Source organism: Balearica regulorum, chromosome 2, assembly GCF_011004875.1.
Source record: "Balearica regulorum gibbericeps isolate bBalReg1 chromosome 2, bBalReg1.pri, whole genome shotgun sequence".
Classification (NCBI taxonomy): domain Eukaryota; kingdom Metazoa; phylum Chordata; class Aves; order Gruiformes; family Gruidae; genus Balearica; species Balearica regulorum.
The window spans coordinates 133,996,567-134,012,169 of record NC_046185.1 but is presented as its reverse complement, the minus strand read 5'-3'; positions in this window follow the sequence as shown (position 1 = coordinate 134,012,169).

The following is a 15,603-nucleotide window of genomic DNA, read 5'->3' as shown; positions in this document are numbered from 1 at the left end:
CATGTCGCTCCCTTTATTACAGGCTATGATGGATAGTCTCCCAGATTAATTTCTCTGTTTCTTCGATTTGGACAACAGCTTTTGGGACCTAATTTACATCCTGGGAACAACTTGCTCAAGTCTACCTAACATCTTGTGCCTACAATATACATTAGCAATCTCGGAACTTTAGCGACAAGGATAGCTGTCGCTAACCTTTCCAAGGGAGGGGGTGGATTTTCCTCGGAGAAAACCCCGGCCCTCCGCGCTGCGGCCGGCAAGCAGGCAGAGAGATGGAGGGACCTCTGTACTAGGGATCCTCGTCTCTCTACAGACAGCTCTCCCGGGGTGTGTGTGGGGGGGGAGATTTCTTTTTTGGTGGGAAGCAGAGGTCTGTGTTATTTGAAATGGCATGGCTGGAAAGATAAAACTGACTGCTGACCACGCCGTATGTTGAACGTCAGGATTAGCGAGGGAGCCCATTTCATGTCACCCTTGCGCCAATTTACGGGCACACGCGTTAGAGCCTGACCCACACCGAGCCTTCCCGGCTGCACGGCTCCGCTGCCTCGCAAGCGCCCAGCGAGGACGAAACCTCGGCTCCTCTGCGCCCAGCGGCTCCCAGCCCCGCTCCCGCGGGCTGTACGGGGAAAAGCCCCTGGACGGGGGCCTTGCCCTCGCCCTCCCCGGGCTCCGTGCGCTGGAAGCCGCTGCGTTCCCCCTGGGTTTGCCCCACCGTACCGCGCCCACCGCCCCCGGGAAAGTGGGTGCCGGGAGGTGTCCTCTCTGCCCGCCACCTTCACCTGGAGGCTGTCACCTGGAAGATTTACCGAGGGGTGATAACCAACTCTCCAGGCGCAGGAGGGCTCGGCTTGAACGGGGAGAAGAAAAGGGGAATAGAACGTAGAAGAAACAAAACAGCCACCAGCAAGAAAGGACCGTGTGATGCCTGGCGGTCACAGAGAAAAGGGGACCATTAATGTCGGTCTTTATAACCTCCATTCGCACCTCTGCGCTGCTGTGATTTACCTGGGACGTTTCTCTCATTGCCTCCCCGGGTAGTTTCGTTGACCTGGGCTCCCGGTCGGGCGCCCGGTGCAACCCAGCGGCAGCAGACAGTGCGTGTGCGGGGGTGCCTGCATCTATTGCTATGTTGGTTACCGGCGTTATTTCTTCCATCAGGGCAAACGTGTCTGTTCCAGGCACCTGCAAACCCCGCCGGGCTGTCCGCCCCGCTGCCCGCCCCGCGATTCCCAGCCCGGCCGCGGGGCAGCGCGCAGCGTTGCGCGGCCTGGCTGCTCTCCAGCGCAGGCAGCGGGGAGATGCCCGGCACAGCCCGGGCTCCTCTCTCGGCCACTTTGGCGAGGACACACGCCGGCCTGCCTGCTCGCAGCCGGCGGAGGGGATTCACATCGATGTCTTTCGGCATGTATTTATTTATTTATTTATTTGTCTGGGCCTGTGTCAAAAAAAAAAAAAAAAAAAAAAAAAAAAAAAAAGGCAAGCTGGCTGCGCCTCTGAAAGGTTCCTGTAATTAGATTAGTCCGGGAAGACGCCGTGCACATGCTGGTGCCTGGGGAGGGAAAGGAAGAGGCACCTTCACACCCACCCTGTTTACATTGCCGGTGTGCGCCCAGATCCGATCCGCATCTCCTCCTTCTTCTCCCCTGTTTTTCCCCTGCCTCCCCACCCCTCCGCCCCCCCGATATGTTATGGCTGTGCACGCATCGGCGGTTCCTAGGCGGTCATGTAAGTACCGGGAGGCGCCGGCGGGGAGAGCGAGCTCCCGGGCTGGGTGCGCTGGCAGCCGGGCGGGGCAGAGCGCGGAGCCCCCGCCGCCGGCTGCAGAGTCGGCCGCTTCGGTCCTTCCTAGAATAGATTTGTTTAAGCTGCTTTCTGTTTTTCCTGTTATATATCACTTTCTCCCAGGCACCACTTACAGTTAAAAACTACTAAATTCTTCTCCTCAGCGGTATTGATTTCTTTTCATTCTGCTCCGTTAGGAGAGGAGGTAATGCTTCCAGATTACCCCGCGTCTCCTCCAGACGGTTGACAATTGCAATCGCAGTTTCGGGAAGATAAATGTTACTTTGGGAATTGTGTTTAATTACAAATAATCTAGGAGCTGCTCTGGGTCGGATGGTTTAACCACACATGTGTTCAAGTCATTGTACAAGCTTTACAAACGGGTGACAAGATACAGTAAACGTTTGAAAAATCGGTGTGCAAGACAGGACGTTCCCATCAGATAGGCTGCCTGAAGCTGGGTCATGCCCCGAAATACATGCTATTTATATATAAATATACAAATATATATATATACACACACACACACACATGCGCGCGCGTGTACATGTGCGCGTATATAAAAGTGTGGATGTGATAGACACTTGCATATACAAATCCTACAGCACCCAAATTCATAGCCTGCAGACAACATAGAGGAAAAGGAAAGCTTTCCACCCATGTATGTATGTACGTATGTATTTATTTATTTATATGTTCTGCCAACTGCACAAAAGTATCAATCGGGAAAATAATAATAATAATAATAATTTAAAAATCTTTCCTTGCTTCCGTTTGCGAAGTGGAAGAACCCCTGGTCCCCCGGGAAAGATGTACCTTCGGAGCACTAAGCCAGGAAGGTTTTGTCCAGGTCTGTTCGCGCACTTCAGCGTGCACCGCAGCCTTCTCTTGAATGCAGAACTCATGCGATCTGACTTGAGAGACCCTAATATTGATATATTTACTGTGCCTCTTACAATGTAGCTGCCACCTTTCCCTGTCGTTATTTGCCTATATGGCAGAGCAATTAGGTCACCCCCCTCCCGCCCCACATCCCCCCCCCCTCCCACCCCCCCCCCCCCCCGAAGCCTTATTAACTTGATGGGAGAGAGAGGGGAGGCAGGCGAGCAGCGGGAAGGAGGCGAGGTGGCGAACAGGTTATTCTCTTAACCCGACCTGGCCGCAGGAGCGAGATGAGCAACACTGAACAGATGTCCCCATTTAAGCCATTCTTTTCCCACATGCCTGCTGGATGCTGCCAGGGCGCAGGAAGCTTGCTGCAGACCTGGCCCATTCCCGGCCATTATGGCCAAGTTATTCTGGACCAGTGAGCACGAACAAAATGGGCTTCAGATCGCGTGCTTGAGAATAATTCGACTCTGAGCCCTGGAAGAGCCCCCCTCCCCCCATTTTTTTAAGTGTTGGGGGGGACGGGGACGTGTTTCAGCTCTGATCGCAGGAGAAGAACTTCTCAAAAGACTGTCAGCCCCTTCCCCCTCCCTCTCTTCGGCAAATATGGTATAATTTACAGAGCAACTTAATAATCCGAGGGGCACCGCAAAAGCCCTTTGCGTTGTAAACCGCTTCTAATTACCTGCCAGAGCAATTAGCTGACTATCACGAAGAAATTAGATCGCTCAATGTAGCATAAATAATGCGAATAATTTTGTAAGGAGAATGGAAAGCGAGACCTGGTGTTTCTTTATAAGGAAATAACACCTCGTACTGTACGAACCCTACATGAACACATATTAATGTCTAGGCATGCACGGAAATGAATCCGAACATGAACCCCCTGGCTTAGATTCAGCACTTTCTTCATTTACATATGCGGGGTGAAAGTCGGCTTCCAGGCGTTTAGATACAGAGCTCTTCCAGATCACAGTAATTAACACATAGCGACTTCAATAGGAAAACCTGTTTTCCAGATGATTTTTACAATGCGGCTTTATGTCTCATTTGGCAGTTTAAATAGCTGGAGTTGTTTTCTGGCTGCATCTCCACTATCATCTGTTGAGCATATTTTGCCTAGAATACTGACCAAAACTTCCGAGTCCATTTTTTAAAAAATAGATGACTGATATATTGGGCACGCCTAGAGATTTCGGGCGGCTTTTCTTCTCATATGAGAGAAGATTTTACGGAATCGCCTTAGAAGTTTATGCTATTTATCAGTCGTATTTATTTTTTTCTTGCTACATTTCACCTTGAAGGATCGAAAGCCTTTGCATCATTCTCACTGGCTGAATATTCTATCTCAAGAGGAAAATGTTGTTTTCCAAATTAAAATTTACAGGTAATAGACAGTCTGCAGGGATTTGCACGTGTATAAGCCCTTAAGAATTAGGCTATTCAATAACAATCTTTGCGAGATATTTCTGCACGCTGCTGGATCTACAGCTGCGGGATTGAGGAAGGAGATTGTGCCCACAAACGGCGGGAGCGTCGTGTGATGAAAGTGCCCTTAGAGCTGAATTCAGCTCAAGCGGATTGAGTTTGTTTCTGTGGTGTTGGCCCCTCCACCCCCCCCGCACTGAGATCTGCTAGTCAGAAATCTAGACGTGAAGGTGTCAGATCGTAGTGAAACTCATCCCAGCCCAAACTACAGCTACTCACTGCTCGGAGGCACTCTGGGATTTAGCATAACTCGTTAGGAGTGCTCCAGGTTATGGATAAACACAACTAATTAGGTTTGTCTTTGATAAATAGAAGCAGCAGCGTATACTGTGACTCTTTTTAATGCATCTTTGAAGGGAGGGGGGAAAGCTGAGTGTGTGATCAAATCTTCCATAACTTTTCAGAGCTTGCTTTTCTCCTCTTTCCACGCTAACGCAGGAGCTATGAAGCGGCTCGTCAGACACCCTTGTCCCCAAGCTGCCTCCGCAGAAGTTGCAATTATATCTGAACACGGTTCCTAAGCTTCTCCAGGTCTGAACGGGACTGCTCAGCTGTTCCGCAGCCCCCACGTAGCACACACTGAATTGTACAGCATGTTTAACGATTCTTGCTCGTCGGCTAATTAGAGACGGCTTTGAAGCTCCATTACCGGCAGCAAAATTATTGCGGTCAGTTTAGGCCAAATTCTGCAGTCCTTAATGGAGCGAAACTCCCATTGCAGTCAATGGGATAGAAGTCAATGGGCGTTGTGCTCTATTAAGGAGCACAGAATGTGTCCCTTTGTGATTTAGAGATTAAAAATCGGTATCGGTAAGATGTGCGTTTAAGACGGTCACACTCTCGGGGCGGGATCTCATCCGCGACACGGGAAGGGCCCGATCCCTCTCCCTCCGCTCGGCGGGCAGAGCCCCGCGGCATGCCCGGGGGCGATGTCGAGCGCAGGATCGGTGCCGGGGGGTTATTAATCATCAACCGGAGCCAGACAAAAGGACTTTTCCGGCTTTTCTGAAAGAAGAAAAACTTCAGTCTCCCGCAGGCTTTACCCCCCCGCCCGGGGCCGGCGGGACTGTCAGTGCTGTGAGAGGAATTTGGTCCGTCCCGCGGCCCCGAGCCCATCCCCAACCTCCCGGCGCGGCGGGGGCGTCCCGTCCCTCCGCTCCCCGTGGGTGATGTCCCCAGCCACTGACCAAAGAGACTCGTTTCCCGAGCGGGGCTGTGGATACCGAGACTCCTGCGTGAGGACACAGTAACTAGCCCCTCCGGAGCCCACGGAGAGCGCACCGCTCGGATACCAGAGCAGGGCTTGGGAAGTCCCGTTCCTAACCATGACCACCCACTGCTACCAACGTGATTTGACAGCCAAATTCAGAGCGCGGGTTTAAGGTGCTGGTTTGGGCTAACCCTTGATCTCTGCAATGGGATTTGACTGCGTATTATAAAATATTTCCTTATTATAGGCGCTAAACAGCACTGAAAATACAGGAGGAAAAGTCTGTTTTACAAACCTGAAGGAAATGCTGCAGGATGCTTAAATAGGACTATGCTTTCTAGTACTCTTTCTCTTTGGGGGGAGAATGGGGGGGGAGGGGGGCCGGAGGGAAAGTAGCGGTCTTCCTTTCTTCTTTTTGCTGCCCCAGTGGAAAGTAAAAGCCTTCAGGAAAACTTCGCAGCGTTTTTGCCTGAGCGCGGAGGGGCACACACAGCTGATCCTCTAGGAAGCTGTGCACAATTAAGACTCATTTTCTTTCTGCTGGAACAATTAATTGTACAAATGAAAGGTCAGGCATGTGCTTTTCCTATGTTTATCAACCACAATAATGAGCCACTTCTATTTTTTCCCCCAGTGCATTATATTGCAATAAAATGCTGCCGCAGTGCCGTCTCTCTGGGTAAACATCTTCAAAAGCGATTCAGCGGAGTCGAGAGGTACATATATATATATTTTAAAAGGACGCAATGGCCGAGGCGAACACAGATGCGACGTGTGAGAAGCGAGGGCTTCCCCAGCCTCCCCGTTCCCGCAGACCGGCAAAAGACACCTTTTCCCCCGCAGTGCTCCTCGGGTGCCGCCGGAGGGGCTGGCTGAGCCCCGGGTGAGGGGGGGCGATCCTGTCGCCCGACGGTTTCTTTGTCCCTCGTGGTCTGTGTTACTTTTCTACAGGCGGGATGGATCCTGCCCCGCTTCCCTGGGGATCCAGACCACTTTGGCAAATTCTCCCCGCTTGCCTCCACGTCATAAATCCAGTTACTCCCGAAGAGATAGGCTGGCAATACCTCCTTATCCATGACAGGTTTTTCTTTCCATCGTAGGAGACCTCTGCTCACATCTGCAAGAATAAACCATGTGTCTGCCAATTCCTAAAAAAAACCCCAAGGGGCTCCATTTTTTCACACCAGCTTGGTGGTGTTGTGGGTTCATCGGATTACATTTAGTACCTGTGAGATACAAGAATGAGATTCAATATTTTCATCATCAGGTTCACTTTTTTCCCCTGTTACTTGGTGAACAGGCAAATCACCACTGGGATTGTGCTCGGGGAGAACACAGCTAGTGTTGACCAAGTGTTTTTGTCCTAGCTGGTGTGTTACCCCACACACAACCATCCAGGACATTTACCCTGTGTGATGTTCTCCTTAACCTCAATCTGCTCACACTTACAGTAGATATATTTTTCACTGATTTTACCCTTGTTGAACACAGACATCTCTGCACTCCTGACAGGTGTGAACTGATGCAGGAGAATAACCTTACTGGGAACTAGAAAGAAATTTCAGGAGCCATGCAATGAGCAGGAGAAGATCTTGAGTTTTCATGTTGAAGCAGTCTAACATGTCGTGCCTGTCCAGGTGATTGGGTCCATTTTAATTTTTTTTTAAAGTCACATTGGCCTGAGATGCCCAGAAAATTTCTCAGAGAGGGTCAGTCTCCATCAGGAACCAAAACATGGGGCTGCTTCTCTTTGGGCAAGAATCACTGCCCTATTTCTTGCAACATCCATCAAGAGGGTGCCCTGTATACCTGGCAACTGTGGACAGGCAGGTTTGGTTTAAACGAGCAGGAAGCACTGAATAACTTCAGCTGGCCTTTGGATCCAGCATTTCTGCCATGACTAACAGGAGAAAAACATCGGTCTGAAAGTAAAGGGGAAGAGCTCTGCTGGACAAGGGGTACAGTGCAGCCTCTTGAAATGGCAGGAATGGCAGTGCAGAGTGCGGGAGCTCAGCTCCGAAGCGAACACGCGGACTGACATTTTAGATCCTTTGGATGCAGAGCACCGAGGCCTGCACAAGGAGAAGCCAATGTCATTGCTCCTGGTATGCTTAGCTAATTGTCTAACAACTGATATGTACAAGAGCTACAGGAGAAAAGGCCAGAGCGACCCTTGGCGAGGCAGACGTGGTTGGTAGTAAAATTCATCGCTCCTGTGAAAAGCTGCTCACTGTTGTGCTGATGGAAAATTGTTCTTCAAACACAGTTTACTGTAGTTGCCTGTTTCATAGAGGGGGGAAAAAATACGTACAGACTTTTGCCAGAGCAGGAGAGAGGGCTGGAAACAACTCTGAGATAAACACTTGGGCCAAGCTGAAGATGGCTGGACCCAAGTATGTCAAGAGACACCCTTACACCTGCCAGAAGGACTCCTGAGTTCAGACGGAGAGCTTGGCTTTCCCTGGCAGACTGCAGCCATGGCCTTCCACCCGACCCACAGTCCCCTGCTCCATAGTCACACTGACCCATGCACAGGCCAAAGGCACCTGTATGTAAAGATCTAGCACACTTATATGTACAGACCAAACACACCCGTACATCCAGCCCCTTCCACAACAACCTGCTGCCTAAGCCCCTTGCACCTCCTTTGCTCCCTGGGAGGGACATGAGGACACCCTCGAGCCCGTCGGCACACAGATCCTAGTGCACTGCCCCGTGCACTCACACACTCACACACTCACTCACTCACACCCTCCAGCAGCAACCCTCCTCCGCAATCACCCTCGCCCTCCGTGCTGACAGGCTGGGAGGGCGCAGCACAAAAGGCGCGGGCGGGCGCGACGCGGCCCACCCTGCCCAGCCCCCCTCCGCCCCCCGGTCCCACCCCTCCGCCCGCTCCCGCCCCGCTCCGCCCTCTCGGCGGGAGCGGCGCCCTCACAGGCGGTCGCGGGGGGGGCGGCCGGGGTCGGTCCTGCCGCCGCCGCGAGCCCGAGCGGAGGGGAGCGCCGCGCCTTCCCACCGCGCTCCGAGTGCCGCCACTTGCCTAGCGGCAGGTGGGGGCGGTTGTAACGGCCGGCGGGGCGGTGGGGCAGGCGGGGTGAGGGCCCCGCTCCGCCCCGCGCACACGCTACCCTGCCCGGGCGGGACGGCGGCTCCCGGGGAGGGGGAGCTGCCGCCGAGCGCGAGGGGTGGCGGCGCCATTTGCCTCTGGGGGCAGGTGTGTCTGTGTGTGTGGCGCTGCCGTCCGGTCTTCCCCGCCGCTCCCTGGCCGCCCCGGCGGCGGAGGGGAGCCCGCCCGGGTGCCCCGGTCGGCCTCGGCTGCCGTCGACGCGGCTTGTGTGGAGGCGAGGCCAGGAGGCGGCCCCGGGCGGCGGAAAGGCGAAGCCGCGGCCAGGAATGGCGCGGGCCGCCTCCTGGCCCGGGTGTTGTTACCGGGCTGGAGGTTGGGACGGTTCCTAACATTGGCGTCGCCAACAAACCCACATCTTAGTTTTTCAAAATAACGCAAGTAACGCTTATATAGGCAGTTCCCCCGTGCTCTGGTCTGAATATGTAGGGCAGACTGTGATAATGAGAAGGAATTTCCAGTTTTAGTGATTAGTAAATGTTTGTAATTGGACCATAACTTGCATATTTTTCAGATACTGCCATTCAAAACTGACTTTTACATTCTATGGGATAAACTATTTTTTCCTTAGATGTTCTTGGCTAATGAAAAATTCAGTAGTACTGTAAAGAACTACCCTTTAAATATCAGTTTGTATCATGTTACATTAAAAGTAGATAAAAGAGAAATTGAATAGCTACATGGATTTTTTGAAATTGTTGAAGTCCATTCATTGGTAAATTAGAAATCTGTCAACATTGAAAAAAAACTGCCAATGAGGCAGAAAGCTTAAAATTATTATTTTTATTGTATAGGATGCAGTCAGTGTTTCATATGTGATAGTGGTAAGTATTAAATACATCTTGCACAAAACTTGGAGACAGCTTCAAGTATGAATTTAGGAACCTGGTATGTTCAGTAATAAAGACATCTCATTCTGTGGGGAAAACTGACGTTAAGTCTCTGCTACTTTTTTGTGGAATTACTGTTTCCACAGAATCATTCAACAGATAACATGTTAGTACTTATTAATTTATTCATCTACTTTCTGCTATGCTAGGAATACTGCCTTCAACTGTTAAAGAAGCAGCTGGCTTTTTTATACAAATAAACTGGGCTCTGAGACTGTCAATCTTCTTTGTTTGACAGAGAGGAGTTCCCGCCTGCACCAAAAGAATAGCTCAACATCTGTCATCCCATTCTCTGCGATGGCCCAAAATCAGGAAGACTACAGTTGTCCTGTTCCTTTCAGATACTTCTGGGATAGAGAGGTAGGAGGACTGAGTATTTGGTCAGCATGTTCATCATGCATTAAGCAAGTCTCTACAAGACCTTGCATGTAATTGTATTGTTTTCCCACTGCTTGAATAGTAGAATTTGCAGTTTAAATGGTCTTTGGAATTTCAATCCTACTATGGGTTTTGGGGTTTTTTTTTAATGTCTAATTAGTTTAGTCTGAACCTGCATTTATTGATAAAACACACTTTAATTGAAATTAAAGCAGTTAGCAATAATTTATACCTAGGCAAGTGGCACATGGGCATGTAAATTTACATGAGTGTAAAGCAGAAAATATTTATTCTTACAGGTTGGGAGTTATGCTACAACTGCCGAGTACTGGATGAAGATGGAAACAAGGGATGCAAATTAGCTTATTCCTTGCAAGCTCAAAAATGGCATGTTTTGAAATATATCTGTATGGAGCAGAGGAGAGAGGGAAGGGGAGGGGGAAGAAGAGAAGGGGATGGAAGAGGCTGGGAAGAATACGTTACCAGGTAAAATAAATGTTTAACCACATAACCTCATCAGTTCTTTGGTTTAATATCCAGGAATTAGTCAAAAGCCAAAAAAAAAAAAAAAAATTATACTATCCTATTCCAATAGTAGACAAACTATTAGTCAATAGTAGATTGTATGTTGCTTTTCTTATAATCACAATTAAGAGCTACTGTAATAAACCTGAGTCCCAACCAGGGGCAATTGCTTTCTTTAGGCATACACCTCTGTAACCTGCAATTTCAGCTTCACAGTCCCAAGATTGGCGGAAGGTGTCATGAAGTACAAAATGCTTAAAGGGATTTAGGCATTGTGAAACCCAGCTCTGCTGTCCAGGGGAATCCACAATCTGAAGTTAGGCCATCAGACTGCCTGTCACATGCATGGTGACAGTTAGGCTGTGGTTACACGGTGATTTTGATTTGGCTTACATCCCTGCTGCTGCGGAAAGAACAGCTCAGCAGCTCAGTCACACTGTTACCTCCTACTTAGATTCAGGAGCTCTACTTACTGTTTGTCTGCTGATCTTAGAAACAGAAGAATGGCAGCAGAAAGGAGGCAGTTTCTCAATAGGACTGATCTTGATCCATTTAAGGTTTTCTAAATAAAAATAAATACATTTTCCCACAGAAATGCCAGTCATTTCAAGGAATTTACTGTTAGCAAGTGCTAGAACAATGAGACCTGACTGAACTGTATCAGATCATATGTAGGGGATACCTTAATGTGTCACCACCAATTGCAAAAAAATGGTATCCAAGCTTGCATAAAAAGACCAAATAAAAAATTGTTATTGGTGCTTATTATTTACAGATAGAAGAACTGGCTTGGGTCTATAGCCTCTATTGCAGAATGCAGGAAAAAAACATAGAGGAAAATCTGTGCTGAAGAAGAAAATCGTGAACGATGTGCTCTTCCTTTCCCTCCTGTCTCTGTGGGTCAGGAACTGAAATGTACCTTCCATTTCCTCTGTTTCTTTCCATGTACATACCAAACTTGTCTCTGCCCTGCGTGGACTGACGTACTCGTCTTCATCTAGGCCTCTGGATTTTGAGAGACAGCAATTGATTTGGTGCCTCCTCAGGTATATAGGTCTCTGCTCCTCTGTCTCCATAGTGTTGGAATCTGATACCCGTAGCAGAAGGGAAGTTTTTAGTCCAAAGGACAGTAGCTTAAAGGAAGGAAAGGGGCTCACTAGCCTGCCTCAAGGTGATTACCTTCCTGTATGTGTCTGCTGGGGGAAGCAACATGTAGCTGAATTAGTTCTTGGCCTTCTCTAATTCCTCAGAAAAGGAATAGCTGTCTTATTTATAAAGTAAACTAAGTCAACCCTGGCCTGTAAATTTAATTTTCCAATAGAAATATCCCAGTAAATTTTCTCCAGATCACTGTGTATAGGAATTTCGCTGGGCTTTGTAACAGAAGGCAAACAAACCATTGCCAATTCTGCACAGCCTTCTCATGAGACGAGACAAATTATTTTGCATTTTTCTTCTGGTTTATGAGTTTGGGGTGTACACTTAAGTCTTTTTTTTTTTGTGAAACAGTGCAGAACAGAATTTGGTTTTGTTGTGCGCCTGTTTAATGAGAGCTGAGAATGTTGCAAGAGCATTTTGTTCCAGGTTCTGAAGCTTGGGAAAAGCACCAAATATTATGACACTCATAATAAAATTGCAAGAATTATCAACGTTGTAACTAGCCTTGGGGATATTTTGACTTAGTACTTCCCCAAAATCTTTCTGGGGAGGCAGATCCTGAAGTTAATAAGCTTAGGAAGAGTTTAACGAGTATATTGACACTGAAGCAACTCTGAGCATTTGTCTTTGTCTTATGAAAAGGAATCACATTTAAACTCCTTATTCCTTATGACATGTAGTTTGTGCTTTGGATTGGCAACCTTCAAAGGTTGTTTTCATGATTTGTTAAATTATGTGAAACAGGCAGAGACAAATTTGCAGCCTTTAATGACCTGACCAAGATTGTCACTTTGTCAGCTTCCAGGAAAACTGCTCTCACTGTTAAAGTAAGGAGCAACACTACTATTGATTACATTAGGATCTGTTAAAACAATGTTCACATTTGCATCATGTCAGTATAAAAATTGTAAAATTAATACAACAAAGAAAGCAGAGCTGTTACCCTGATGTACGTACAAGTGAACACCACTGAAACACCTGATACTCAGGCGGCTGTCTCACATCAATTCCGAGCTTGGATCATAGTACATACACTGGCTTCTCAGACTCTTTAGCATCCATACTATCCCACAGCGGGACAACTAGCCTATGGAGGCTATCCCAGTAGGTGTCCTCTTGCTATCTCCATGATCCCACTGAGAATCTAACATACTGAGAATCTAACATACTGAAATCTGTAAAACTCTCCCACTGGATTGCTCCAACCCTATTCCAGCCCATTTTTCTCTGTGCTAAAATGCAGAGGGGAGTTGACCTTAGGCAGTGAGTCACTCTCTCCAGCCCAGTCCGTGCTCCTCCAAGCAATTTTGCTGCTTGGGTGAGCTCCCTCTCTTTCGGGTGAGGGAGATGCGATTGCCCCCAAGTTCTAGACTGTGTTTGGGGTTTTTTTGCACCACATAATTTAGCTAATGGTTAAACTGTGGTCTGAGCAGCGTGAAAATAGATCTGTTATGAAAAGAGGAGCCTTTGAATCCAAAGATTATTTGGAGGTCTAGACCTTTTAAGGAAAATAAAAAAAAGCACAGTTGAGTGCCAACTGTATTGTTAATCCCGAACTTTACAAAAAGAGTTTCTACATGAAATGGTGAACAGGCAGGGACCACCTTTAGGGACGTGTGTCATGGGTGGTTGCACAGGTCACCACAACGCAGGGTCTCTATTCACACAAAGCGAGAACGTTGCAGTGTCATGCTTGTGCTGCTGATTCAGCTCCTTATCAGCCCCTGGCTTGGAGCTTTGATAGCTGATGTGACAAACCATAAATAATGGAAGGTCAAACTGAGCAATGTTGTTCACTCTGACCTTCTAATACTTCTGGCTTATTAGATCAGTCATTAGAGTTTCAACAGGCTGCTAAGAAGCAGAGTACAGTGGCTATAGCTGCCAAATCCTTGCCTATTCACAGGCTGCCTCTCTGTGTAGGTATTAAATGCATCCCAGTGCAAAAGTTGTATGTTCCTTAAAAGGAAACCAGGCTACAAACTACGGTGAAAATCACCAAGCAGCCAAATATAACACATGGCCAGGTTTAAAGAGAATCTATCACAAAAAAACCCCAAACAACCACCCCAAAAAAAGCCCCAAACAAAAGTGCTCATCACTATCAGGATAAGTAGTTTTGTCTTTTTTTTTTTTTTTTAATCAAAGGGATATGAATAATAATGTAAGAAAATAAGGTAATGAGAACAGTCAGAATTTGACCAGGAATAAATATATTGTCATAGTCCATTCCCCTGCCTCCTCCAAAATTCTGAAATTAAGGTAGTTCAACAGTTTCCATTCTAAGGCTCTATTTTTGTGCTGCTTCTATTGTCAAATTTTCCATTAAAACTGGGATATTTTCCATATCATGGAAATATCCATGATCTGCCAAATCTTAAAACTTTCAAAAAGTTTAATGAAGAAATTGGTTCAGAATTTACAATCCTATCAATTCCAAAATATAATTTTAAGAACAAGAATCCTTTAGCTAATTTTAAGAATGATTTTACAATTCTTTTGTTGGAGAGGTCTAGATGGATTTAAAAAAAAAAGGAGAGGTAGGATCACAAAGGATATACTAGAAGGAGAGCGACACTACTAGTACAAACTCCCTTCAAGACATTTGTCAAGATCCATCCTACTGGCAGGATGTCATGCAGTCCCACGGTGGGTTCATATGGAGCTCAGTAACTACCATTGCTGTTGCCCCTGTGCTATCTTGACTTGTAGAAGGTGATGCTGTGAATCACAAGATGCCAGCCGTGCCAAAGCGCCACCCTGGGCAACAGTGTGGTTCTACAGAGCAGAAATCCTGTTTAGTCAGGATGTTAAAAACAAAAAAAAGGAAGGTTAAAAAACCTGTATACTAAAAATCAGCACACACAAAACTTTTAAGGTCATGCATTCAACCAAGAGATTAGAAAAGGACAGAAGCTTTTCTTGCCAGCCTTAAGTATCCTCCTTTATGTTATGAATCAGTCTTAAAATACACACTCTCTCTCCTTTTTTTTTTTTTTTTTTTTTTCCTACACTATTCCCACTTCATTCTGGGCACAGGAGGTTTTCAGGGAACAAGCCAGGATGCTTTACTATAAGAGGCTATCATCTGCTGGAGTATCATGAAAAAGCAAGAAGCTGCCATAAATGAAACCAGAACAGGGAGACAGCAAGCTCTCTTGGTGAAAACAGCTGAATGTTACAGTGGATAAAAGGATTGTCCTGGAACCATAATGCTAGAAGTGACGTCTTGTCTGTCCTAGTTTTGTCCCTGTTGTAGACGCAGGTTCCTCACGTGATTCAAGTGAATGTTCCATAGGTGGAATGCGCTTGCTGTGTATTCCTTGTTTTCGGAGCGCACAACTTCAGATACCTGGGACTGATTCACGGAAGTGCTGAGTACTCGCAGATGCTGCTGAAATCAATGGGACTTATGCTTTAAATGTATGAAGTCCCATAAAAAATGCTAAGCATCTTGGCAAATCTAGCTCTAAGCACATCATATTGAGGACCCCAAATTAGTGGACGTTTTCATCAATCTTGGCCGTAACGGCTCAGCACTTCAGTTCCCCATCTGTAAAGTGGGTCTAATAGTACAGTCTCACTTCACAGGTTTAAAGATAAATTAATTAGTGTTTGGGAAGCACTCAGAAACCCTAGCAGAGAATGCTATAGAGACACCCATAAAGATATTAATAATTCAGTATTCTGCGCAGGGTTTGAATGATGTGCAGTAAGGAAGGCATGGAGCCACATATTGAGTGATAAGAATAAAAAGAATATTGAACAGCTGCTCACTCAGGGAGCATCGTCCATCCTATGCACTGAATGATGTATGTGTCTGTGCAGTTAAAGACTTATTATTATGCATATGTGCAACGAGCTCAAATTAAAGTTGCAAAGGCAGGCTTAATTCTGATTGTTCTGAAGTTGAGAGGGCTTAAATTTGCAACATGGACATGCTTTCAACATAAATATTTTGTGTGATCATCTCTGTATTTTCACATTTTCCTCCCGAAGATGCGAAGGGGTTTCTGTGTCAGTGAACCCAGTGACCACTTACATAAAGCAGCCATGTGGCCCGGTTCACTCAAGGAACAAATGTATTGATTTCCAGGGGACCTACACCAGGTGCGAATTTGGCTCGAATCAGCTTTGTGTCATTGCTTAGTTTT